Raw genomic sequence first — 27,798 nt, 5'->3', positions numbered from 1 at the left:
CGAACATCGGGATGCTTTTAAACATGTACTGTCACGGTAATGACTATGTTTCATACAGTTAAAAGGGTATTACTGGGAGAGCTGGTGTGGGTTAGTCTCCTTCGTTTTATTGTTCGCTCATATGCAATCGTATTGCTCGCAAAGTATAATCTAACTGCCCTGCAGTTTACCCCTCAGATGAGCAGGAAAATGAATGAAAGCTGATTAAAATACTCAACCACAGTTTTGTCCTTTTCCACAGCCAGAAAATTAAAATACAGAAAATGCATGAGAGTGTGAGATTTTATGATTACTTCAGACTAGAGAAAGCAATGGCTTACCTTTTAGTTGGACTCGGCTTATAGGCCAGGTTTAAAGCTGTACCAGAGAAACAGACAAAAAAGGAGAGACCTTTATATTTCCCAGAAGTTTTACCAAACCTTCTCTACAGCATATTCTGTAGATATTTATTTTATTTTTAGTATGTGTTTATTTGTTTTAGCACTAGCAACTATGAAATAAATGTACTGCAATAAAACAGTGCATTTCATATTAAGGTACCAAGATATTAAGATTCTTGCCTCAGTTTAATAAAATAATAAGCAAACAAAATTATTAAAAATGAATAATAATGACAACTAACAAATAAAAATGATCTTAATTTTACAATGCTTGTCCAAAAGATCTACATTATGAAAGCATATTGTGTAATGAACAGTTTGCATCAGGTGCAGTGCAGAATTGTCAGTTTTAATTCTCATAGACCCACTAATACTGAAATATTTTTTTTTGTTTCTTTTACTAAATATGTGTAAACACTGTCTATTACAGTAACACTCTGAAGTGTATCACAGCTGCAATTTTGCCAAGAGGAAAAAATAATAAACTATTTTATTTAGTATTTAACAATTTTTTGCTCTTAATTCCAACAATTAACAATAATTGAATCCACCAAAATTATCAACATAAAATAAAATAAAATAAAATTGTAAATAATATTTTTTTTACAATTTTACATGCATCTGCACCATAAGCCTCCAAATGTGCGTTTTCATGTCCTTTACAGTGGGTCAGTGATGTGTAAAATATCCCAGGATCTAAAAACTTCAGAGGGCTGCTCTGACATCATGGTATCTTAATTTCAGCGTCCAAGCCTGCTGGGAAGGATTCTCAAGGCAATCAAAGTCAAGAAAGTCAAAATATGTACATGCACACTTAATGTAAAAGTTAACGTTTTCCCAAAAACAAAATAAATAAATAAAATAAATGTAAAAAATCATCCTTAAAACAGGCTTGAAATCACATTACAGTGGCTTCCTAAAAGCAATTTTAAAGTGGGAATAAAATGAAAAAAGACAATCAGTGTCAGTGCTGGGCTCTCCGAGAGTTAAGATGCATGGACATCTGATAATCCAGGGTTAACCTGTCACGAGACCTGTCTGTGATGTTCAGGGGTTAAAACAAAGATGCGCACGAGAGAGTCGCTGTTTCCCTCCACAGACACGATGCGCTCTTCCACGCAGTGCACTCGCGCATACTTGTAAGACCTCAGTCAGTGGTCAGTGTACACACACACTTTGCATCTTCTCCCCACGGAGGCTGCTCTTCAGCACACGGCGCGACAACAATTTCCCAACTTCACTTCACGTGCGCTCGAGACGCCGCGCGCGCACACTCACATACGGTCACATCCATCGACGGTAAGCTCACGCAAGAAAACCTGTCTGACTGATTGTCTCTGAGACGAAGAAGTAGAAAGAGAGAGAGAGAAAGAGAAAGAGAGACTTTCTCCTGCTTATTTTCTCTGTCAAGCGTGTATCATTCGCTGTGTGGTGAAAAGCGCAGACCTGCGTGGGACCGATTTCCCGCCGCTGCAAGGAAGCACCAGTCGTCCTCTGAAAGGTAAAAGTTACCTCACACCTCTTCAATATGATGTCTTTGTAGGTTATGCCTGTTTCTTTTTCTTTCATTTTCATTTGTTTACATAAAGACATACATTTATGTAAAGTGTCAAACTCATACACAGTGGTGTTGGGTGTGTTTGTAATTCATGTTTTCAGCGGCTGTTCATGAACACCAGTGTGAAATTCATGTTTACGTGCAGAACATACAGTTGTATTTGGATAAATTATTAGAGAATATCATTAGATAAAATGTATTAGACCCATACGTATTGCTCAGCAGTAGCTCAATTAATCGTGTCTGATACCTGTTGATGCCCCTCATAACACTCATTAAAGTATCTGTAGCTACAGTTCTACTGATTACCTCCCTTGAAAGAAAGAAACAAACTTTGCGCATTCCTACAAAACATTTCTAATCCAGTGCAAAATTAATGGAAAAAAGCAAAAATAATTTAATTTATGTTTTTATAATCGACCACCTAGCATATATTTATAATTGACCACCTAGCATATAATTTAGATTAGTAGGTTATTATCCTTCTGAAATACACAAGTACAAACTACAAAGACTTTGCCTTGAGAAACTGTGGAAGGAAGTTTAGAGTTTTGCTTGCAGTCTAATTGGTCATTGTTAATGTGTTTTATATTGCATTTAAGACAAGACTTATAGATATGTTGAGCACAGAGTAATACAATTAATATATATACGGTATATATATATATATATATATATATATATTGTTTAACTGTCTGATAACAAATGCAGATTATAAATTCTTACTGTATTTCTACTTTGGCAGTGATTAACTGTCAAAGGAATTGACTACAACAATAAAAATTACATTATGGATATTCATGTGTCAATAATATTCATATATAAATAATAGCAATAATTATGCATCTAAATTATACAATCTAAATAGTTGTATATCTTAATTTCTTTGTTTTGTGCCGTAACTGTAACACTACGCATTTCTTACTTGCAAATAATTAGTTGCAACACAAAATGTTTAGTAATGTATGCAAACTATACACTGGTTTTACCTCAGTCAAAAACTTTTTTACACCCAATATTGAAAGCTAATAGGCAATTTAGTACAAAATTCTGAATATCGGTTAAACCGATTACGGCCTTTCTAAATAGTTTTTATATGTTGAGTTATATATTGATAATGTTTTTATGAACTATACTATATCTATACAGTAGCTTTCAATTCTTCATTGTCTTTATTGGCAAAATTCTTGTACTTAGTATCTCATGCTATTAGAAATTAGCGTCTAAAGAAGTTTACAACGCACTTAACAATAAAGAAACATTTATCCTGTACCATCTATATATTGTATATAGGTTTGATTTGTAGCTGTGAAAAATTTTCATGTGAATATTCAAATGAAATTTCTGCTGCACTTTGATGTGGCATTTTGAAATCATACATTCTAAGCGATGTTGGAGATTTTCAGTAGTTAGACTTGAGACAATGCTAAAAATATCAAATATTCTGTGTGTCTTAACACAAACCATAGTTTTTCATTCATAATAAAATGCAGGATGACTCCATCATGAATTTACCATCCCTGGAAGACAAGAATTGAAATGTTCCCCGCACATGCACCTCAGAAACTTAATAGCACTACTCAGAGACTGTTTAAATTGAGTTGATCCAAGAAACACTTTATTGAAATTGCTATACTTCACACTTGTAAATGTGCTATTTCTCAGTAATGGGTAATCATGAGCGCTGTTCCCGCATTCAGATGCGTCTGATGTCCTTACAGAAGAGTTTTATTGCAGATGATAGTCTTTGCACTAGTTGAAATACCTGTAAATGGGCCCAGGAACAGGTGCCAAACAACACAATTAAGGGATCAATAGGGTGATGAGACAGCTGGGGAGAGAAAGTGAGAGAGAAAGATAGGGTGGGGGGATCAGGTGGTAGAGAGGGGCAGAGAGACCAAAAGAGATGTTGTAATTAAGGCTAAATGGGGGTGAAGAGACACCAGAGAATGCATCCAAGCGGTAATTAGTTTTTTATTGAATATATTTATCAACATTAAATTACTTTTTTATTTTGGAAACAGGAAAGTAACTTTAGCCCGGCCTGGCCGCATACATAAATCTGATGATTCAACATAGCAGCGAGCAGCTGTTGTGCTCATGAGGGCATTTTCCGAGCCAGGGGTAGTTGATGGATCATGGCCGCACCACACTCATTGAAATCGATTATCAATATGCATCATTTGTTTTCTTTATTGCACCTTTCCTCATTTAGAAAGAAACTCAAGAATTTAATAACATCAGTCACTCACTATGAGTTCTGGGATATATTACAGCTTACAAATAATTACCATTGGAAATTCAGTTTTATTATTACGTTGTTTGTTTAGAATCAGTTGCGCTTTACTTTTCAAGTACAGCTCATCAGTGTGATTGCTCAACTGCTGCTAAAAGACATTATAGCATGTTGGGAAAGAATTAGTTTATTGCTTTTCAAACATTTTAGTCAATACCTGCTGTATCTTATGAAGGCACCAAGCATATTTAGAGTCAGGTCACACTATTTTGGATTGTACCTGTCAAACATTGAAGCCATGCAGCATGCTGCATGTTACTACAGAATCTGTTCTATAGTAGCGTTTGTATTCTGAGCGTGTGTGAGCAGAGACCCTTTCATGACCCTTGCAGTAGCCATATAAGTTCACAAGAGATAGTGGTCTGATCCCTTCCTCTGAAGTTACAGACAGTTGCACAAATCTCTTGAGTGTTGCTGAAGATTGAAGCTTTATCAACTGCTCAGGTGTGCCAGCCTGCAGGAGGACTTCTGAAATGTTTAATTGCAGCTGGAGATACCTATAAGGCAACAACGGTGTATCACTTATTCGCTCCAGCAGTGTGCTGATTTAGGGGTGTAATTTCTTAATTACACTTCTTTAATTAAGGCACAGAAGGAGGTTATTGCATTGTTCGACTTAATTCTCTGTAAGTCTTTTCATTCAAAATATAACTCAATACCTCAGGATGGTGCCTGAGTGTTTTTTTTTTCTGTCAAACTTGACATTAAATTGCTTTTCTTTCTGATATAATGATACAATAGACATTTTAGGTTGAGGATAGCACAATGCATCAGTTTTCCACATTCAAGTTGTCTGGATGAAAATGGCAGGTCTCTATCTGATCTGTACCTGGGAGGAAGGTTTTGACAAAGCAAATCTGCCAGATGCGTTTGACTTTGGTGACCTAACATTTTCTACATTCCTTTCATGTTCTATTCTGTGTGTGTGTGTGTGTTTTTTTTTATACTAAACTGAGATGTATTGATGAAATCCTTTTCTGTAGTCTAGCATTTGGTTCAAACTTTTAAGGTATGTTCTCTAAATATAACTCATTTTTAGTATGTATGGCTATATTTAGTATAATCAGAACCAATGCTGGACAAAATAAATGTTTAGACACATTTAGCGCTGAACTAAAGAAATGTAGCTAAAGCAGACCTAAACTAATCAGAACAAGAACATTAGTGGCAAATAGCACATACATATTAGTGGGTTTGATTATTCCATAATTTAAAATATTCAATTCAATTCAATTTATTTGTTTCACGATACAAATCATTGCAAAGCAACTTTACAGCAAATTAAGTTTCTACAATATTTAGTGGTAGCTTATCAGTGGTGACTGTCAGTCAGTGTACATATAGAAGAAATGTACGGAAAAATCAATTAAAGACGTAATCAAACAGGCGATGAACACTATTAACAGCAATTATTATATGCAATCAAACTTATAGCAAAATGTGGTAGTTCTGTATGTTGTTTTATATTTAAAATATTTAACATTAAAGTCACTCATTAAAGACTTCTTAAAGTCACAGTCCAACATAACAACTTTAATATTTAAGTCAATGGTAGTTCAGAAGTCCAGTTGAATGGCTTCTCTTGTGAAGATTGGCAGTGATGTGAATGTTTTTCGTAATGTGCTATATAGCACACATATCATCAAGCTATTGACTAATTATTAATTGTAATTCTTGTATGTTTTTTATGTCCTGTGTTTACACATATTCAAGTCAAGGAGAAGAGCCAAGCAAAGCGTGACATTTTGAAGCAGTGAGAAAAAAGAAAACATTGCGGTTTCATTTCTGTGCCTGAGGTGAAGGGTCTGAGATAAGGTGGATGTGGTTCATAGGTGGCTGAATCATTATGAAGCTGTCTTTTTATTTCTTTTTAAGGATCAAAAGCTGTTGCAAGGTACTGTGTGCAAGGTCAGACTTGCCAATAGACAAATATGAATATTACACATTCCATTTATTTAAATGAATTGTTCTTGGAAATTCAGGATTACATTTCTTGGAATCTTCATGACCAAAAAAGAAGAAGAAAAAATATTTTAATCTTCTTCTCAACAGAGGCTTTTTATTGACAAGTTCACTGGTGTTAAACTTGTCCGAAATGGCAGAGCTTAGGTGGCTAACCTCGATAAAATGATAGAGAAGGGGGAGTGTGAAATCAAAGTTTAGGTGGCAAAATATTGAGGAGCCCTTATTCCATTAAGAGTCGAACATAGATATGAACCGTAATTCAGTGAAAGGTTGCATAAGATAGTGTCCTGACATTTCTCGTCTGCCGGAGGTCACCTTAGCTTAATATCAGTACAATGAAGTGGCCAATGTTTTCGCATGCTGCTTGTGACTCCAAAGTGATACTATAGGTCCTCAAAAGGTGTTAATGGCTAGTAAGCAGTCTTTAAATATTGTAACAATTAACTAGTCATGATTTGGTACAAAACACAATACTGATCTCACAATATGAACAAAGCCAAAATAGATTTTTTAAGTACTTTATTTTGATTTGATTTGATTTGATTTTAGCAGTTCATAAGCAGTAATCTGGGATTTTAATAAGGTCTCTTTTTCAGGATTTTCACGATAAAGGGTAATATATCTCTGTTTTGCCGTCTGACCTCTAAGCGATGAGTAGAAACAATGGAGCTGTTACAAGTGTTCTTATCATTCATTTATTGCTTTGGTTTTTCTCTCTGAGCATTCTAAAGGTTTCTGTTGATTTGTATTTGCTCAACTTCCTTTGTAATTACTAGGTGGTTGTACAAATCCAAAAGAGACAAGAGAACATCCTGATTTCTGTGTGTGTGACTGGCATGCCTGCAAACTATAATCAATACTGCAATGTATTGCTCATCCCCTACTCTTTCCAGAATTTCTAATGGTGGATTTTCTGGCCATGACTTTGTTTTTAACAGCTGCAGAAAACTTTATAGCTTTTTAGCTTTATTTATTTATTTATTTTGTTGGTAGCTTTTTAGAACGAAGAACAGATTGATTGATGTCTAAATTGATGATTCCCCCCTCGTCCCCTTCACTTAAAATTAAGGACATCAGAAAGAATAAAAGCTGGATAGCCGAAGAGTGGCATCTTTGATGGAACTGGGAAGTGAGAAATGAATGGCAGAGTGAACTGGGATTGGCTAGAATGCTCAGAAACATGGCAGTACTGATTTGAAATGGTCTTTGTTGGTGTTGAAGAACATATATCTGTGTGTGGTAGCTTTCCGTTCATCTTTTCGGTAATGCAGTTTTCTTTGTATCAAGAAATAGCATTGCACATTTTGATCATTTTAAGTTACTCAAATACCCGACAGATAAATCTGCCAAATGCTGTGGTGCATTTTTTTTTTGTCTCTCACTGTTTTAAGTGTAACAGGAATCTTATCATATGGCTTGATATTATAGCAATCAATATATATTTTTACACACACAAAATATAGAAAGTAGAAAGGTAGGAAAGGACATTCTAGGAAAGTGCGCTTGATACATTTGGTCATCTGTGGTCCTGCTTCACTCTTTATATGTTTAGACATTAGTCTGCCAGCACAACAGTGAGTGGGTATTGGCAATGAATTTATGTCATAGACATCATTAATTTTTGTATTAAGTCTGCTGGCATTACATTTTGCTGCCAGTGTTCATGTTGCAATATTTATGCAGTGAATTCTATATGTATTATGCATGGTATCGCAACATTTTAACCAGTATGAGAGCATGAGATTATATGACACTGATACAGTATTGGTAATTTGTAGGGATGAACCAAATTTCTAGGTTCAATTAAATCTAAAATAATAATTGTTAAATTGATGTTGCTGAGAAAAAAATACCAGGTTCACTCTTGATGAGATGTGGACCTGTCTGTATGTGAGGTGAAATGTACTTTTTTGTTTGTGTCTTAGTTGTGCGTTAAAGCCCCCATAGAGATTTGTAGTATTTTTTTGTCAAACATAATAACGTTTAGTAAAAAGCAAAACCACTATTTTGGGATATTGACTGTTTAAAATCTGTATTTCATTGCTTGTAACAGACATGTATAATTGTGATTTAGCTCTTTACAGTTAGAATATTGAAAAAAAGTATGCTTGAGTCTAGATGTTATTTTAGTGATGCCTGTTAAATTAATAATGTGTTGTAACAACTTAGACAAATATTATAAAATTAAATTGTTGTTTTCTAAGCAAAAGCTAATTTAAAATGTTCTATTTCTGTTTTCTGCCCAGAATTTTTGGATTCAGCTTCAGACCCAAATTTTTTATTTTGGTGCATTGCTATTGCAAATAAATATTGTTAAAACATCATATATGTTGTAGAAGTGTCCTTAAGGTTGTAGTTTAAATGACATTCAAAGTGTGTTGCATCTCTTTGCAAGTTTCGTCATGCTCTCGCAATCGCATTAAACTTCCCCAACAGCAGTCTGTTGCCCATTCTGTGGGGACTACAGAGTTAGTAGGGGTGAAAATTGCCCTTTCTCTGGGTGATAATTTGCCGAAAGCCTCCCCATTTGACATTATAGGTGGATATGAAGTCAGCACTGGCTCTTTGGGTCTCATATATTTGTCTCCTGACCCGTGGCAGCAGTGCAGGGTGATGCTTCCTCCCCCCTAGACACAATGGTTTTTGAGACAGGTGAAAACCAGCTGTCTGTCACCATCTGCCTTTCTATAAAACCTCAGCCTCTCCCAGCTGTGTGCCATGTGACATTCAAAATGTTTTTGGCACCTTTTAATGGGAAGCAGCACAGGAACTATGTGTATGGATTGGAACTGTCTTTCTTGCTCATTTTCAGGCATATGGGTTCAGAGAGGCTTCTTCTAGAGGCTTTGATTGGCTGACACTTGTATGCCTTCAATAATCAGAACTGGAGGATAGAGAGATTTCTTATTAAGATGAGGGGATGCCAAGCATGCTTTTAAACAATGAACAATTTCAAGACTTGCAGACGTTTTGTATATTATTCTTTGGAATTAAGTGATTTGAAATAAAATAGGTTTTAATTTGACATGTCAGGCAGGAAATTGTGCAGTCAGGCTTCACCACTCTTAACAGAATTGAGGTCAACAGAGTATTTTAAATTCTGAATTCAGAAACAATATAGGGGTATTGTATATAGATATAGACTAGAAGTATATTAACCTTCTTTGAAAGGCGTGATGACATCAGGATATTTGATGAGTGGGCGGTAAAATAAAAAAACTTATATAGTTTGGAGCTTTTCTTAACAGTTTAAATTCGCTCAGAAGGCTTCCTTGTGGAATAGAATTGTAATTAAGTTTGGGACTTCAGTCAAATATCTAACTATAGCAGCTTGATTTACATACAGTATAAAGCGTTTGAGCTCTCACATCAGTATATTTGGGAAATAGCAGACACAAATTTTAATCAGAACTCCCTTTATTTAATCCTTGAACTTCTCTATTTGATTGGACATTCACTTGAATGTATGCTGAGTTTGAAAGCTTCACTCTTGAATTCTGAAAAATTATATATACAGCATTTATGGAATTTACTGTACTTGGTGTACTGTATTTATGATCTGTTTGCCCATCCTTGCGTGAGAATATTCTTTTTTTAATGGCAATTTATTGTCTTTGTCAGTAGACATTTGAGGTTGGCGTTTACCTATGGAACCTAGCTTTATGTTTAAACAGACAGAATTTTCATGAAGCTCTTTTATTTTTATTTTTTTATGGAATTGAATGTTTAGTCTCACCAATAGGTGTTCATTCATAGGATACACAAAAAGCCCCCAGCTCAAATTTATGCTTGAAATATACAGTTTTTTCCAAGTTGCCCACAGACCTTGAACTTGATCTGCCATGAATATTTAAACACCTTTCCTTTATTAACCTACAGACACAAAGGTCAAATGTGCCTTTAAAGACCAGATTTTAATGAAACACTATCTGTTGCTTTATCATTGAAAAGGCTTTAGCTTACATGCATAGCATGGCTTCTAGTTTTTAGCAGTACATTAAAGCATTCCTGGTGTGAGTTTACACAAGCATCGGCAAGGTGGAGATCAAGGAACTGAGGAGCAAGCGGCCATTGGCACTCTGACCCCTATGATTGTGTCCTCTCATCTTTCCGATTTGCTTTCCTTTTCCCTCCATTTCTCTCTCCAGCCCACAGCCACTTGTAATTACAGCATCTCTCACTTCTCTCCCCAGCGGCACATCAGCAAAGTGTTCTTATGACAAGGCAGGACTCATCGTGCCACAGTTAAGAGCTGAAGCCTGTTTCTAACACTGTTTAGCAAAGACTGTCAAAATATCACTTTACTGATGGTCCCAACTGGAGGCCCCACTACTTCAGAGTTGTCATTGTGTTATGTTAGGTACATTGACATTTGACTGTTTCTAAATAGAAACTAGCATGCAAAGACTAACATCAGATGAGAGTCAACCCAAGCTATGACAGATGCTATATTGATGATAAAAGGAGGTCTAAATGTGACAGTAATCATTATTATAGAAATGAGGAAAAACCCCATTAGTCATGATCAAGAATTTGCATTGGAGTGTTAATTCCAATTGGCTAGAATGATGCCCTGCAGCTCTCTTGTGAAAGTGTCATTCATTATCAAGTTGAATTCTTATTGCCCTCTGACTGCCATTTAAGTTAGAGGCTGTCTCATTCATATTAGCCATTGAGCCTAATGTTTATAGAGCTTGCTGAATAAGTTCACTTTTCCTTTCTCTTTTCCCTGTTCTACATGTTGAACACATTGCTTACAGATCTTGACCTTGGTAGAATGCATTGATGAAATGAAAAATGTTAAAATGTAATGGCATTGAAACATAAGGAAATTCGGAACGATGAAGCTGAAATAGCTGAAATGAGAACCTGAAAATATAGTATGGGCAGACAATGACTGTCCCATTGTTATATATGTGGTTCCTCTTGACGGCATGTCGTTTTTCTAATTCAGACATGAGTAATTACAGCTGGACTTGCCTAGCTAATAGTGACCTACAAACAGCTGAAATTGGAGCAGTATAAATGAAGTGGCCATCTAACTGAGCCCTCAATTATGCTCTCCATAAATAGACGCTTGAATACATTGATCTTTTTTTTTAAGTATGCTGAAAAGAAGCAGCGTATTGCTACGCAAAATGAATCAGCATCATCACAGAGCTGTTTGACATTGTTTGAGATTATGTTTTTGACAAAGTACAATTTTTATTATTATTTTTTAATACAGTTTCTTATTTACCTTGAGTTATAGTAATAACTTGTGAGTTTCTTTTCTTCATGTGTTTTTGACTGTCCTGTGTTGTGCAAAGAAGGTTAGGACCATTATTTCATGTGTGTCCCAAGACATTAGAACTTAATTTCAATACCGTGATAATACCGTATACCGTAATAAAAGCATTAGCAATTAATCGCAACATGAAAATTTGATACCGGCATATCCCTAGTGACAATGAGATGTTCTAAAATATAAAAAAATATTTCTACTATACATTTTAAACAATTACTTTTTTTTCATTACCTCTTCATGTCGATAGTGTCATGTGTACCTAAGGTTTATGGCTTGCTGCACTTTGTTTCCTAACCCCCTGCTTTCGAATAGCTGTCATGTTTTCTTCTTTTTTTCTTCCACAGTAATTGTACTTGATTTGTTATAAACCAGGGAAATAATCACATAATCAATCACCAGACATTTTGCGTTCATGTTGTTGTGAAGGACACAGTATGCGCCTTGTGAAATTAGAGCACATTTTACTTAATGGGCCTTTGGGAATTGATGAGGTTAATATACTCTTCATAATGCACAATAGTACAATATGAAGTGCTATTCTTGCATGGACACTATGGCCTGTTCTTTGTTTTGGATCAGTTAATAATTGCATGGTTAAAGCATTACTTATGATAAATTATGGTCACCTTTGACACAGAAACACTAAAATGTAAAATAGTATGAATAAAGTATAAAAAGTGGTAAAGAAAGTATAAAAATAGTAGTGGCATTGATTATAAGAAATGCCAGAGCTTATTTATTTAGCTAGAACTTGGCATGCAGAACAAGTTATCTTGCCAACTTCGACATAGTCTAAACATGAATGTAGTGTTTGATTTGAACTTCAAAACCTTTTTTTTTTTTAGTTGTCTGCACCTCTGATATTAAAAATACCTTGAGATTTTTAATAGAAAAAATTAAAGAAAACACATCTTTCTGTGGTTCATCATGTTCCAAATGCATTCAGGCATGACACATGACATGTGTCATAACCAGCCAGGAATATAATTGTGCTAAATGAGCGGCATTAACGTCTTTGATAAATTGTTTTTAAATCTGCTTGTAATTTCATTGGCAGTAAATTTCCACAACTCAGAGAGCAGTCATCTATTCCTCAATATCAGCTTACACGACCCCTCTCTACTTGGCTTCTAACTGTGTTAGCTCCTAAACTAAAGTGGTCATTAGGTGCTTTTTTTTTCTCTGCGGCTCGGCAAGTAATGTTGGTAAAATGCTAATGCTTAATAATGATCCCTTCATCCATTTCTGGATTACTTTTCAGCTGAATGGCAATGCATCAAAACATAAAGCATTTTGAGGCTCATTAAGGAGGCATTATACGATGAGGTCTGCGGAGCGGTCACACGGGCCTGGTGATGGATGTAAAAGTGATCCGCTGTTGAAACCCGGTTAGGTCAAATATCTGCGGTAAAGAGGGCTGCTCTTTGACATGAGGAGGAGGAGGAGGGCCCGCCACCGGACCCAGCCCATCAGAGCATCATTAGTGTCCACTTTGAGCCAGTGACAGGAATTCCATTCCAGACTGAACTTCAGACCTGAGTGTGGGGCGCTGATAGCTTGCAGAATCACACGCATGGGCGTAATAAAGGGCTTTATGCAGTGTTGATGCTGTCTTCCATATATGCAGAAGTATATATTTTCAAAATCGATGAGTTCCCTGAATGCCATTGTAAAATAGCTGATATATGCACAGTGACTGCACAGCAAATGCCATATTGATATGCCTGACGGTAACTGTAAAGAATCTACAGTTATACTGTGCTTAAACCTGACAAGAGCGACATGCTGTGATGTGTCAAATCTAACCCGTTCCCATTATAATTAACAAAGCAGTCTATACTGGAAGCGTGCTCTGCACAGTCTGCAGAGTAGATTATAGTTTGCAGCTTAGTGTCAGATTTCATGCTGCAGATATACCACAGTCTAAAAGGTATCTCTACCGGTTAAAATATTTCTACTGTTGCAAAGCGTATACTACCATATTGCCAGCAGTACTATAATTGGTAGGTGTAATTAATATATTTAAATTTTGGTGTAAACTCAATTTCCAGTGTCCTTTAAAATGACCTCTGGTCATGAAGAGGCCTTACCATCTTCCTCTAGAGACGTTTTGTCTTCTTAACAAACTTGTGTGTTAGTTTCATTGATCAACATTAGAGCCGAATCCTCCCATGGACTGCTGTAGGCTTAAAAAAATTCTTTGCCAGACACAGCATAATCAGTCCACATGCCTTTGACGATTGATTTTTAGATACTCTTTCCTTAGACTTGTGATTATCTATTTGAGGTTAATGCAGTAACAAACATTAGCATGTTCTTCTGTTGAGTCAGGGTGGTTTGTTTTGCCACGGAAGAAACCCAAGACTGTGCTTTTTAAGATATCTGTCAGGGATCCTCTTTAGTCGGGAGAGCACAGTCGCAGAAATATGCATAATTACCTCGACTCCTTTTTCTCTGACCTCTCAGAAGTCTCTGCTAAACGCAGACAGTCTCTTCCTGGAGTGTCATATCCTGCACTTGCCCTCTCTTTTAATTTTCAGTATCAGGGTCACGTTGCAACTGTGACACAATATGCTTTTTATTACGGCATGACAGGCCTTTATGGCGATAAAAATTGGTCTCTTTATAGAATCTTAAGTTAGCTTTTTATCAACATTGTTGATCTGACAAGTCTGTTGTTCCACATTGTCATGTCCGCCTCATTACCATAATCACTTAATTGATGAATGCTCCCCTTATAAGGCATGAAAACGTCTCAGGTTACTTATGTAACCATGGTTCCAATTTGCTCTTTTGTCGAGTATTTGGGTACCACTGACCGAGAGGTTTTGCTGGAGGCTGCTGCGGACGCTGCGCAGGAGCGGGGGCGGCGGCCGGGGGTCGCCCTCGGTAACGACCGCACCCAGAAACACACGGGTGGTAAGACATCTTTAAAAAGACGCGTCTTTAAAAAGACGTTCCACCCGTGAAGCTCTTTTAGCTGGAAATTTCTCTTTTAGTGTGCTGAAGCGAACAGGGGAGATGGCCGTCTGCAACACACAGGGGTAATGCAGCCTGATGTGTGCAACCCACTCGACACGGGAAAACCACCGCCGCTGAAGCGCCGTTCCACCAGCACTAGAGCCCACGAAGAGCGTGCTTGACTATAGTTTTCACTACCGTAGAAGGTCAGGAGCAGAACGATAGAACCGCTCAGCTCCGAAGCGAAAAGCTGAATATGCGCTGCATCTGCTGCCTACTTATACTCACGCTGTGATCAGCGGCAGCTGGATGCAATAATCGCATGCCAACGTGCATTGGCTCGTTTAGTTTACACTCGAAGTAGATTGGTCTCTCTAAGCGAGATCCCAATTCGTCGATCATCCGACGTGACGTCGAGAGTGACCGACTGAAAGGGAACCTTTGTTTCGACTTCAGTTATGAAACAAATATTAGCTTTAGAAAATGTGTCCATGTCCATGTTGGTATGGCTTTGTGACTTCAGTTTCTGAGTCATGAATGCTGTATTTCTGTGTTTGCAAGTATTGACCCGAAGCTGGCCAATATGGCTCATTTCCCCATGTATTTGGATCCAATTTATGTTCCTTGTCTCCAATTTTAAGAGCCTGTTTGCTTGTTTATTTCTCCTGGTGTGGGCACACAAGTCTTCATTGCTGTCAGCTATGTCAGTTGAGTGTTAAAGAGAAGACTTTGCTTGGAAGCTGTGGTGAAGAAACACTCCTCTGAAACCCTGCTCACCCGCTTGTTTTACGATGCTTCATAAAAGTGTCATCATTGGTGTCAATGCGATGGTGTTCTCTGCGTCCTCTATCTGCAATTTGTGACAGCTTCTATTGCTCAAAACCACACAGCTTCAATGAAAGCCTCAAGGCCGCTACCCCCTTTGCCCCATAACTGCTTGTCCTAGGTTTGTTTTTGATTGGTGTGCTCAAAATGAACTCCCAAAATGCCCAGCTTGTAAGATAGGGAGTATTAAACCTTCTGTATTTATGTCAGACTACAAAAAGGCATGAATTCTTCCAGCCCAACACCAACATAAAATATGTGCACCTTACTTCCTTTGTTATCATTTGCCTGGCATCCTCCAGTCATCTTTTGATACAAACCTAATAAAAGCATAAAGCTTTTTTTTGTGTGAGCAAAGCATGTGGATGCAGTCCAAAATATTGATATACATGATTTTTCATGTATTATTAAAGATAGCAGACTGCCGCATTCTTTGACCAGATAACAATGGTTTGTTATTTATGGATTCAATAGCTTATGAATGCAGTAATGCTGTGCATATGGATGAGAATTTGAGCCAAAAATTGATACTGTAAACCACACTATGCATCTTTAGATGCTTGAGGTAAGGTCTATATTTTCCCTTTAAAGATTTAGTATTTCTGTAAACCATGAAAGAAATTGAATAACAATCATTTTCGTTTACTGATGGTGACAAGGCCTCTATTTATGTTTTAATTCTGTTGAAGATTGAATCATATTTAAGACAATTGGTGTCACTTTACAAGAACACATAGCCTCCAAATAATTGTGTAGTTGCAGTATGTAGTTGTAGTATGCATGTTTATCAATGTAATTTTGACCTTTTTATAAAAAATATTAAATTATCAAAAACTATTTTTATTTCAAATTTTCTTGACATTTTTATGATGTGCAAATGCAAAAGACAGAACACAGAACATCATGAGCTCTGAATAACTCAAACTGTTTATTTTTTATTATTTGAAAATTAAAATGTTTTATCACATCTGTCTAACAATGTTTTACATGAGATGTTAGTCTCTCACTGTCTGTATTATTCATAGAGCAGACAATTGGATGTGTGCAATCTGTTTGAGAACTATATATATCTGAATTTTGCCTCCTGAAATGTATGCAATTAGGAAAAGGATATGTTCATGAGATGAATTTGTAATCACATTTGTATTTACCTGCAATATGCTTCCCATACAGTAGTTGCGCATGTCTGTCTGGATTTCTCCATGTGCATCTTACCGCACATGAGAGCAGGTATATGTCCCAACAACTGTAAATGTGAGTTCTTTCTTTCTGATAATAAATCTTTATCAGAGAGTGTTTACATTTAAATATGATTAAGCCTGAAGCATTTCATGTGCACGCAAGTTTCTGACATTGTAAAATGGTCATATTTTCATAAATTTGGCTTATTTTCTATTTCAGCTGAAACCTGACAATGATGTTTCAAATTTTTTCCGGCAGACAAAATGTTGGTGCATCATTAGTGTTTTTATTTCTGGGGTAAAAGAGGAAAGGCACATTTACAGTCGATTAGTTGCAGCATCAAGGTCTGATAATCTGCTTAGGCAGAAAGAGGAAATTCATTTCCTTTGTACTGCCATTTAACAAACAGATAAGCCTAAGACACCAGTCACAATGGTTTTATTTCATATGATGAAATTTAGTTGTTAAATGTGTCTTTAAACTGGGTATGGTTTCAGAAACTGTATGGGGCTCAGTTTTGGCAATTCAGTGTTTAAAAGGTTGGTCTCATCTGCACCAACTAAAGATAACTGAATTAGGAGAGCCAACACACAGTTACACAGTTAGTAGTTAACATTTGGTGCAGTACAGTACAATTTGATGATAATCAGAAAGCAAAATAAATTGTGAAAGACAATTCAATTGAAGTGGTCTACTGTGGATCTATAGGAGTTGTTTTAGGTTGTTTATTATACTATTTCATTTACAGCTGGCCTTTGTTATTGTGGGAATGTTTTTTTTTTTTACATATAATAATAATAATTATTATTATTATTATCATTTTAACTTTGAACGTGACAGTTTGATTTGGTTTGTGCAGCAGACTATTGAAAGTCATACTCAATATTTGCTCTGACAAATGTAGTTATTTTAGAGTATTTTAATATTGACAACACTGTGTCCTGCATTTAGACATGTTAGGGAAGTGACTTAAATAAGCCCACATATCATATGAGCCCTCTTGTGGTTTTATGTTAAAAAAAATTAAGTAACATTAAAAAAAAAAATATATATATATATATATATATTTATATATATATTTGTTTTGTTTAATGTTACTACTGTCTTGCAGTCACTATTGAAGCTGCATGGAAACCTTTTGTTTTAACAATACAATGACAAATCTGAGTATTGATGAGAATTAAAAACCATAAAATTGTTTATGCAGTGTTGATGCTGTCTTCCATATATGCAGAAGTATATATTTTCACAATCGATGAGTTCACTGAATGCCACTGTAAAGTAGCTGATATATGCACAGTGACTGCACAGCAAATGCCATATTGAAAACAAATAAAAAATAATCAGATACAAACTAATATGATTGTATTTATTGGTTTTGTTTGCACAGGAGACTGCCTGAATGATGGTCACAAAGATGCAGCTGAACAACTAAAGTTAATAAAAACAACATTAATAACTCTGAAAAATGAAAATATTAATTGAGCATAATAAGATTTAGTTATTTGTCTCTGTTTCAAATCTATAATTGCATGTGTTTGTCATATGGGCATATAAGGAACAGTGCCTTCTGAAAAGCTTGTAACAGAAGCAGTAATAATTTATTAATATTTTAGTATGTTCATGTTTTCCATAAAATATATATTTTATGTTTCTGATTTTCCTGATGAACTTAAAATAAATGTATTTGGTCTTTTCACATTTGCATTTTTTAACAGTAAGCTAATTTAGACAGATGACAAAAATATGACAAAATATTTCATGAGTGTTAAAATGAAAGATGCATCTTTGATTTAATACTCACTTTATTGAAATACTGTTTGGATAAGAAAACATGTAAAACTTAGATTTGGGTGAGCTTAATGTGGTCACTTTCCCCAAATCTGCCAGGTGAATTATGTTGTGTAAATTATTTAAAAGAGGGTAGCCAAAAGTTTTCACGGTATTTATGTGGGACAGTTTTCCGAAAGCATGTGTAAAAGACATTTTGCACAACACCCATTTTTTACTATGCAAGAAACACACGGTGACAACACAATGACGATGCATATGTGGCTTATTCAAACTGCTGTTTAATTGGTTGCCCTTGTCATGGAAACAACATCCTGCTTGTCTGTGTGCTACACTAATACAGAGTGGTACAGAGTGCTACACTTTACAGATGGTACAATGCTCTGTTTTGTGACATTGTGTCTTGCCTAGGCAATTTAGAAGTGTAACTGAAGTGACAGAACCAGTAAAAAGGTTCACCGGCAAAGCATTCTCAGCCGTACTGTATCACGTCAGCATCTATTGAAGAGAACAAATCTAATCTCATTTACAGTCTTTATTTGCCTTGACAAATGTGTGATGCTTATCAGTAGTATTCAAGACTTTAAGCTGTTTGCAAAAGCAATGCCTTATTCCCTTTGGATATTGCCAACCGTATAGATGTCAGGTCAGTTCAGTGAACACAAAAGGCAGTAAGAGCTTGTTGCAATCCGTGTCAGTAGGAAAACACACAAGACACTGCTGCTCATGCAGTGTAATACAACAGCCTTTGGGAAACTGGATTGATTTGTCATGAGGCCTCGAGCAGAGTCTGGGCTTTTTCAGTAACCTGTGCCTTTATCTCATCATCTGCGAATTGATCAGAGGTCATGGCATTCATGTGGGTCACTGACAGACAGCTTGATCAATGCTGGTGGGCATCTGAATGGAGGTAACTTGTTGATGTTCCTAGTCTGTGAGAGCAAGATGCTTTACATAGACCTCTAACATTAGTTTGATTTCCCTTTAGATAGAGTATTGCACTCTGGATTTAAATGTAGTAAAGTCATACTCGGCCCATATCTAATATTTCTTTCTATATAATAATTTAATGTTCATACAGTATTTTAATACATATTAATTATTTTATTTTTTCTGTACACATTAATTCTACTTTTTTGTGTGTGCTGCTAAATATACTTTAAAAATGTTTTCGGTAGATATATTAGATATGCAGTTCACCAGTAGCTAGGTAGGTCCACACTGGCTGATACCGATTAATCAACCAATTATAAAACGGATACTGAACGAAAGCTAAAATAGTGCTTTACTATTTAAAAATAAAACTGCACTGAACCATACATTGTAAATGAATAAAAATAGTAATTAAGGGTGCCACTAACGACTATTTTTATTTTGATTAATCTATCGACTAATTTATCGATTAATCAATGAATCTAAATGATTAATTTCCCACAAAAAAAATCAACAATTTTAAAGAACATTTTATTAAACTTGCAACTTTGCCATTTAGTAGTGTACCATAAAAAAGTATAAATGTAAACAAACCACTGACGAAATGTAAAACTAAAAGAGTAAAAATGTAAACAAACCTAATAAAAATGAAATAAAAAGATTGGGTTTTCACATTAAATAAATGCAATGTTTAGAGTCCACTAGAATCAAGTATTAAAATTGTATTATTAAAAATTATTATTAAAAATTTTAAGAATTAAAAGTACTCTTAGAAATGTGTAAACAACAGATTTAAACAAACATCTCCAGCATGATGAAAAAAATGAACAGAGGACTTTAGTAGTGAAACTAAATTTCTATGAAATCCTTTTTTAAAGCAAAAGAAAAATGCAACATAGAGTGCAAGAAGCAAGTGCAAAAATCATATGGTTTTATTGAACAAAACTGTTAAAATACTGTATTATAATGTAATATAGCCACTGATCTATATATAATTATAAAATAATATAATATCTCTATTATAGATCAGTGAATAGAGCTAATGTACAGTACGCATTACAACAAAGGCCTGCAGGGGGCGCCAATGGCCTGACGATTGTTTTTACACATTACTGTGCGATCTAATACTTGTTTAATATTGACCAAGCATTATTCAATTCAAAGGTCTACTTAATCTTTAATATTTGGCCATTTCTTTATGACAGAAATGCTATAGCCACTGTAATTTAATGAATATGTGGACATCAAAACGTGTAAACTCAGAGTGAGGGTTTGAGCTTTTATTTTAAAACCGCGAGATGATGTATTCTCCTGTGTTTGTGTATATCTATAAATGATTTACCTTACAAATCTGATGAAATGGCGCACGTTGTGTTCCCAGATGAACGTTATAATAAACCCAAACTCACAACAACATGCACAGATGGAGTTTGAGCCGCTCCACACATGTAAATGATAACAGTTCCTGTGGAACAGCATTTACTGTGAACGGAGCCGCTGTGAGACGCACGAACATAACCTACATGCTAGGGGTGCTGCGATTGATCGGCTACCGATCACTATCGGCCGATAATTGCTTTGGGATGATTGATCGGCGGTCTCTAAAAAGGCTGATCTAAAAAAAACGATCTCAAGCTGATGATGTGCCTGCTGTGAGAGGTTTGGCATGACATGCAGCGGCACCGTCTCAGTCTCTGTCCGGCATGGGTGAAATAATTATAATGCTAAAGGTGAGGTACTCACCTTCATATTTCTTCATTAAATAACTTATAAAGTAATTTGAAAACCTTGAGTGAGACGTAATTTCACAAACAGCGTGAGTGAATCATCGCGCGCTCTCTTTCTTTCTTTCTCTCTCAAAATCCGCAAATGGCTTCAAATCACCACACATTGCGTCTGTCCATAAGCGAGCTACACGCTGCACAGTTGACACAGGAATTGTCACTTGCACAATCGAGGCAGTGTCACATCGTCACTAAAGTTTATAAATTGCATTACTTTTTCATTCTTGCCAGTGTTTAACCATTCAGCGCTCGCGCGCTCTCCTGGAGACTGAGCGCTCATGCACATCACTCGCAGCGCACACATAATGCCAGGTTCACATTACTCCGTTTGCAGAGCGTATGTGGTGCGTATTTTTTCCACGCTCATGTTAACAGATTAAAGCGTTCACACTGCACACGGTTACAGTCCGGCAGTGCGATCCAGGGATTGTGATTTTTGCTGCGCTGCAAGCGCTGAATTAAAGTAACAGCGCATTGTTTGCCGTAAATATGAACATGGATTGACACGAAAATTTAGTAATTACACAATAAATGCATATTATTAAAGTCTACTGGGTTTCACAGTCAACACATGGCTTTTTGGCTAGGTTTAAAGGGAAAGAGCGCTTTTAGATAAACAAGGCAATAATAGATGGCACTCATGGAGGAAGGAAAACAAAGTTCTTTATGAACCGCAGAATTGCTTGTAATAAAGATTTAAATACAAAAGGAAAGGCAGTTGAGCTGACTATTTCTGTCAATGGTAAGTTTGTGATAACGTAAGAAAAGTAGTTTAAATGTTTTGCCACTTGCTTGAGCAACAACTTAATATACAAATCTAGAAGTAAATGCAAAAGAAAAAGCATTGAATAATGTGTTGCTTATATTTATTGCGTTTAAACATGTCTATGAAAGATTGTATTACTGTACTGTGTAAAAAAAAAGAATTGCAATGCTAAAAAAGCATTTTCAGTGACAATGTTTGTATTGCAAGTACACTCTTTCAAAGAACAAAGAACATTTTATTCTTAAGAATATTTAGACATTGGAATCGGAATGTGAAAAAATATATGCTAAATAAATAAAACTAATAAATACACCTTTGTTAACAAAAACGTGCAAGGTAACAAGAACTAGAACAAAACAAAGTAACATGTTTAACAAAGTCAGTTTAGACTTTTAAAAGTGTCTCACACAGAGGCACAGATGCCTCAACAGGCCACATCTGCTACCAGATCATTTTTAATTGTTAGGCAGATTCCGAGAGAGGAACACCAACATGTTTACCTTGTGGGCTTAAGGCAGGATCTTTCTGGGGTAACAATGTTACCAGCTGTGCTAAACATTCTTTCTGAGCTAGTGCTTGTTGCACAAATGCACATGTATTTTTGTGCTAACTTGGCTAATAGGGGAAATATTCTATGGTTATCACGCCACCACATCAAGGGATCAGATGATGCATCGAGTGCTTCTTCCTGGAGGAACTTAGTCAGCTCCGCATCAGCCTGCACTCTTTTTGGAACCGATCGATGCCTGAGTCTGGTGACTTGTAAGTTGGGTTCTTCTGTTCTGGACAAGGTCACACAGCCTCTTCTTCTTGGTTGCTGGAGGTTCAGATTCAGATCCGGATCCAGATCCAGATCCAGATCCTTCATTTCCCCCTGCAGCTTCAACGCAGCTGTCACCACTGGCACTTTCTCCTTTTCCTTCTTTCCTGTTCATGTCTAGTAGTTTTTGCAAGAGCTTTTCTTTGACATCATCCAAGACCTCCACATCCTCTAAGGTACCACGATACCTTGGATTCAAGATTGTGGCCTTTTTGTCAGAAGGTTTTGGATTTCAGATGAGCTGTATTTCTCTGTCAGTACCCTGTACATGTTTGCCTTTATGTTTGCTGTCAGTGCAGTGTCACTGGGGTCTAGTGATAAAAGTTTGCCTTTAAGAAGTTCCAACACAGGCTTTACTGAGGACACAGTGACATATTTTTCCCCTGAGAGGACATCCGTGAAATCAGCCACTGGCTTCATTGCTGCATTAATGGATTCCAACACAGAAACATCCTGCCAGGTTGGGTTGAGGTGGCCATGTTTTCGATCTTCAACCAGGACACGTCTTATGGCTTGGAGTTGCTCCAACACCCTCTCTATCATTTTTTGCTTGGTGCCCCATCGTGTGGCGACATGCCGTGGAAAATATATATATATTGTTTTCATTAGTTTGTCTATTGTAACATTATTCAACAAATACTACTTTTAAATTTCCTTTATTTAAAGGCACAATATGTAAGATTTTTTTATTAAAATATCCAAAAAACACTAGAACAGTTGTATATATTTTGCTGACTTGTGTACTTACATTATTCCAAATGTTTCAAAGAATGTTTAAATCCAGCGAAATAAGCAATTTTAACTAGTGATACGGACCGTGTCTAGAGTGTCATCGTGTCGCCTGCCAATGACGTCATACACCCTCGATTTCCGGTTTTGTTTTGTAGAAAACATGGAAACACTGCTTTCCGCAAGGAGCGGAAGCAGTCGACTGTGGCATAATAAAAGCTCCGCTGCTTTCGAGCTGTGTGTCGCGCTCGTTCAGTGGCCTTGTTTTGTTTCGGCGGCTTTCCGCCTCACTCTGCTTCATACTACGACATTAATAAATCTTTAATACATTAGCTCATCCATGAACATGATTTCTGCCCGAGTCCCATCGGATTGCTTCGGCTGTGGGGATGAAGACGACAACTCCCATGATTCCACACTCAGTCACGGCGTCATCTAACTACGCCTTTGTTTCTTTGTTTGTTTTGAATACGTGCCCTCTAGTGGCAAAACATTTCATATTGTGCCTTTAATCACAAATACTTTTACATGGTTATTATAATGTTACCAATTATTTAATACATACATACAAACAGGCCCCAAAGTAAGTCATAAATAAAATAAAATAAAACTTTAAATTAAGTTTATATCAACGATTTAAATATTTTGTGTTGTATAAAAAGTTATCATCACTCACCAGTACTAGATTGTGTTGGGGGACACTGGTTTCAGTCTGTGCCTTCCTTAGGCCTCTCTTCTTTAGCCAGCTCAGGTTGAAGGTGTTGACAAGATTCCTACAAAGTCCCATGGCACGCGCTGTGCGATCCTTGTCATTGTCCAGTCCATGGGAAACAGCCAAATGGAGGTTGTGTCCAAAGCAATTGAGCCAGCTAAGATTACGTATTGCAGCCACAATGTTAACACCATTGTCTGTAGTTATACAGGCTATTTTGCGCTCATCCAATTCCCAGTCTGCTAAAGCAGACTTAAGGGCTTCAGCAAGTACATCCGCAGTGTGGTTCTGGGGTATGTATCTGGTCTCTAAACACTTGACTGCATAGTCCAGTCAGCAGTTATGTAGTGTATTATCAAGCTCATATATGGGGTCATATTTGAGCTTGACCACATATCTGTAGTGGCAGAGTAAAAGGAGATGTATTTTATCTCCTTCAGAATGTTGTCTTTTACTTTGTTGTACAAGGATGGAATGTCCGGGCAGTTTGGGAGATTTACGTTTTCTTTGGCAATTCATACTGTTTGTCAAAAGTTTGCAGCATATTTTTAAATGATGGTTTTTCGATCGTGTTTAATGGCTGCATCTCTTTGGCTATATAGTTACGCTATCCGTGAGTGTGCACCATTTCGTGCTGTCACGTTTATATTTGCACTGTCGGGAAAAGGCATCTGTAACAGATAACTGTCTGGAAGACCCCTCTCCAGCTCCAGCTGCAGTTGTTTTTCCCAGTTTGAAAAACTGGGTGGGATGGTTATGTTTTAGGTGAGATTTTAGGTTAGTTGTGTTGCCTCTTTTCGTTGCCACTGGTTTTAAACAAAGTCGACATACCGGCTTCTCTCTCATTCGGCTTAAAGCCAAAATGTTCACACACCGGAGCTGAAGATTGCGGCTTTGAAACCAAGTCCATTGTGACTTGTTTTTCCTAACTGGCTGTAGTTGTCACAAAACACTTTATAACGCAGTGGGTTCACGCCTTATCTTCACCTGTCGCTGTCCGCTATGTGTGTGTGTAAAAATTAATGTTGGTGACATTAATTTTTATGTAAAAATGTATATAATCATTATTTTTAATTATAAAAAATGATCAGTCGCAATATATCGCGGCACCAAAAATGATCGCGCTCATTTTCATATATTGTGCGATAAGTCGATATATTGACTATCGCGACAGGCCTACGCACGAGAAACATTTTGCGTGCTTAAGATAAATTTTCGCTTGCGCACACGGTTTCAATTTCCGGTGTAGGTATTTTATATTACCATTATATATTTGCTCAGATTTGCGCTGCTCTCGCCCAGAGAGTGTGTGCACACTTAAAACATGTCCGGTGCAATCGCGAATCTCTTTTCTCGCTCAAAGTGTGCCCGTGTGCGCACTCAAACTGTGTCCTTTGCACTCGCAAATCTCTCCGTGCTCTTGCGCTAGAAATTTCTTTTTCGAAGGTATTTTCGCACCTGGATTAAACGTTGTCAAAAGTTATGAACAAAGAGAGAGCAGCGCATATGAGAGCGTGCATCTGGTTTAGTGCGAGAGCAAAGGAAATTCTTGTGCGAGCGGAGAGATTCGAGAGATGTACTTTCGCGCTACAACAGTGTGTTCTCGACATTTGACAGTAAAATAACGGCATACTACATATTTCATGCTTTTGTTTTCTTCGTTTTAAGACGGCAGAGAGTGATGCAACCGGAAACTGTGAGCTTGCGAAACGTTTCTCGTGCGCACGCAAATGTTTCTTGTGTAAAAGTATTTTTTAGTATTTTTAAAATACAAAAATACAGTAGTTTATTTTGATACTTGGTGTGGCTGCTGTATTTTGTAGTTTATTTTGATACACTTAAAATTAAGGTATTTGGTATTTTATTTTTAAAATACATTTTGATGTATCTTTGCCCATCCCTGCTCGTGAGCATGCGAAAGTCTTGTGTATTTTTTATTTTTGCAAAGGTCCCTTTAGGGGCTCCGTAGTTCTGCAAAGAAGAGTGGGCAAATATTGCAATGTCCAGATATGCAAAGTTAGTAGAGACATATTCCAACAGACTAAAGGCTGTAATTATAGCAAAAGGTGGTTCAACAAAATGCAGACACAAGGGGGTAATCCTTTTTCCAACTTAGTGATTCTGGTTTTTTATTTATTTATTTTTTCTGACATGTTGGTGTTATATCTTTCACTTGAATGTTGCACTGAGTAAATACAGCTGGATAAACCACAAACTGTGTCCGTCTTCATTTCAGGCTGCAAAGCAACAAAATATGATTATTTCAAAGGCGGTGTGATCCTTTCTATACCCACCGTATCTACCTGTTCTCTTATGTATCATGGTATTTTATTTTTAAAATACATTTTGATGTATCTTTGCCCATCCCTGCTCGTGAGCATGCGAAAGTCTTGTGTATTTTTTATTTTTGCAAAGGTCCCTTTAGGGGCTCCGTAGTTCTGCAAAGAAGAGTGGGCAAATATTGCAATGTCCAGATATGCAAAGTTAGTAGAGACATATTCCAACAGACTAAAGGCTGTAATTATAGCAAAAGGTGGTTCAACAAAATGCAGACACAAGGGGGTAATCCTTTTTCCAACTTAGTGATTCTGGTTTTTTATTTATTTATTTTTTCTGACATGTTGGTGTTATATCTTTCACTTGAATGTTGCACTGAGTAAATACAGCTGGATAAACCACAAACTGTGTCCGTCTTCATTTCAGGCTGCAAAGCAACAAAATGTGATTATTTTTTCATCCTTTCTATACCCACCGTATCTACCTGTTCTCTTATGTATCATATCTGTTGTCTTATTAAAAATCTGCACATTTTATAGTTGTTAGTACAGCACTATAACAGCTCACCTGTTGCTCATTGCTGATTTTAAGAACACACACGTGTATGTGTGTGTGTGTGTATTCCAAAATTATATTTTTTGTTTGCACATCTTGTGGTACTTACCTTTTATAATTAATTTAAATTCTGATTATATATTTGGATCAGTACAGCTTAGTTCTGAGAAAAAAAGACAGTTGTCTTAATCGATCAACAAAGAATGTTTTGTTTTCTCTTTGTCATTCTCTGTTTTATTGCTCATCATGCACCTTCATCACCATGGAATCATTTATCAAATACGTACATGTGCATCATAGTCTTTACATATTCTCTTTTGGCTAATCAGTTGCTTAGATTATTAATGTTCATTACATTGCTAGTAAATCAATGATTAATTATCCTGAACATGATACATATTTTTTGCTTGTTTGTTTTACACATTACAGCATCTGTACGCCAGTCAGCCCTCTCAGCGGGGAGCATGAGCGTCGCTAGGCCATTTTTAGGGGGCTATAGCCCACCTAAAATGACTACTCAGCCCCCACAAAAATTTTGCTATTAGCTCCATAAACTGTACATGAATTCGTGATCGCCTCTGAAAATCTGAAAACGGCGGCAGACTTCGATCGACTCCTCCCCGTCTTTCAGCACGTTCTTTTTCAATCCGCAGACCGCGGCCACGCAGAGCAAGAAACAAGAGGACAAGGTGTGTGTTTATCTATAGATTGTTATAATATCTGCATCTGCGCAGTTCTTTGACATAAATACGGTTTAAAAAATATCATGGGGGAGCAATCGGTTCCACATCTATACTGTAAAGTTTTCACTGCGCTCACCCCTCATCACACCACAGCTGTTTCCTCCAGTGAAAATGAAGCACATATGAACGCATACTTTATAAAACAATCATGTTGCCATTTTCATTTGAAAATTTAACTTTCAATATAATACATATTACAGTGCATGTGCAAAGAGGTTTGCATACTTGAGCTAA

Source organism: Sinocyclocheilus rhinocerous, unplaced genomic scaffold, assembly GCF_001515625.1.
Source record: "Sinocyclocheilus rhinocerous isolate Xijiao unplaced genomic scaffold, SAMN03320098_v1.1 scaffold344, whole genome shotgun sequence".
Taxonomy (NCBI): Eukaryota; Metazoa; Chordata; class Actinopteri; order Cypriniformes; family Cyprinidae; genus Sinocyclocheilus; species Sinocyclocheilus rhinocerous.
The sequence above is the reverse complement of the archived record's forward strand: the minus strand, read 5'-3'. Positions refer to the sequence as shown.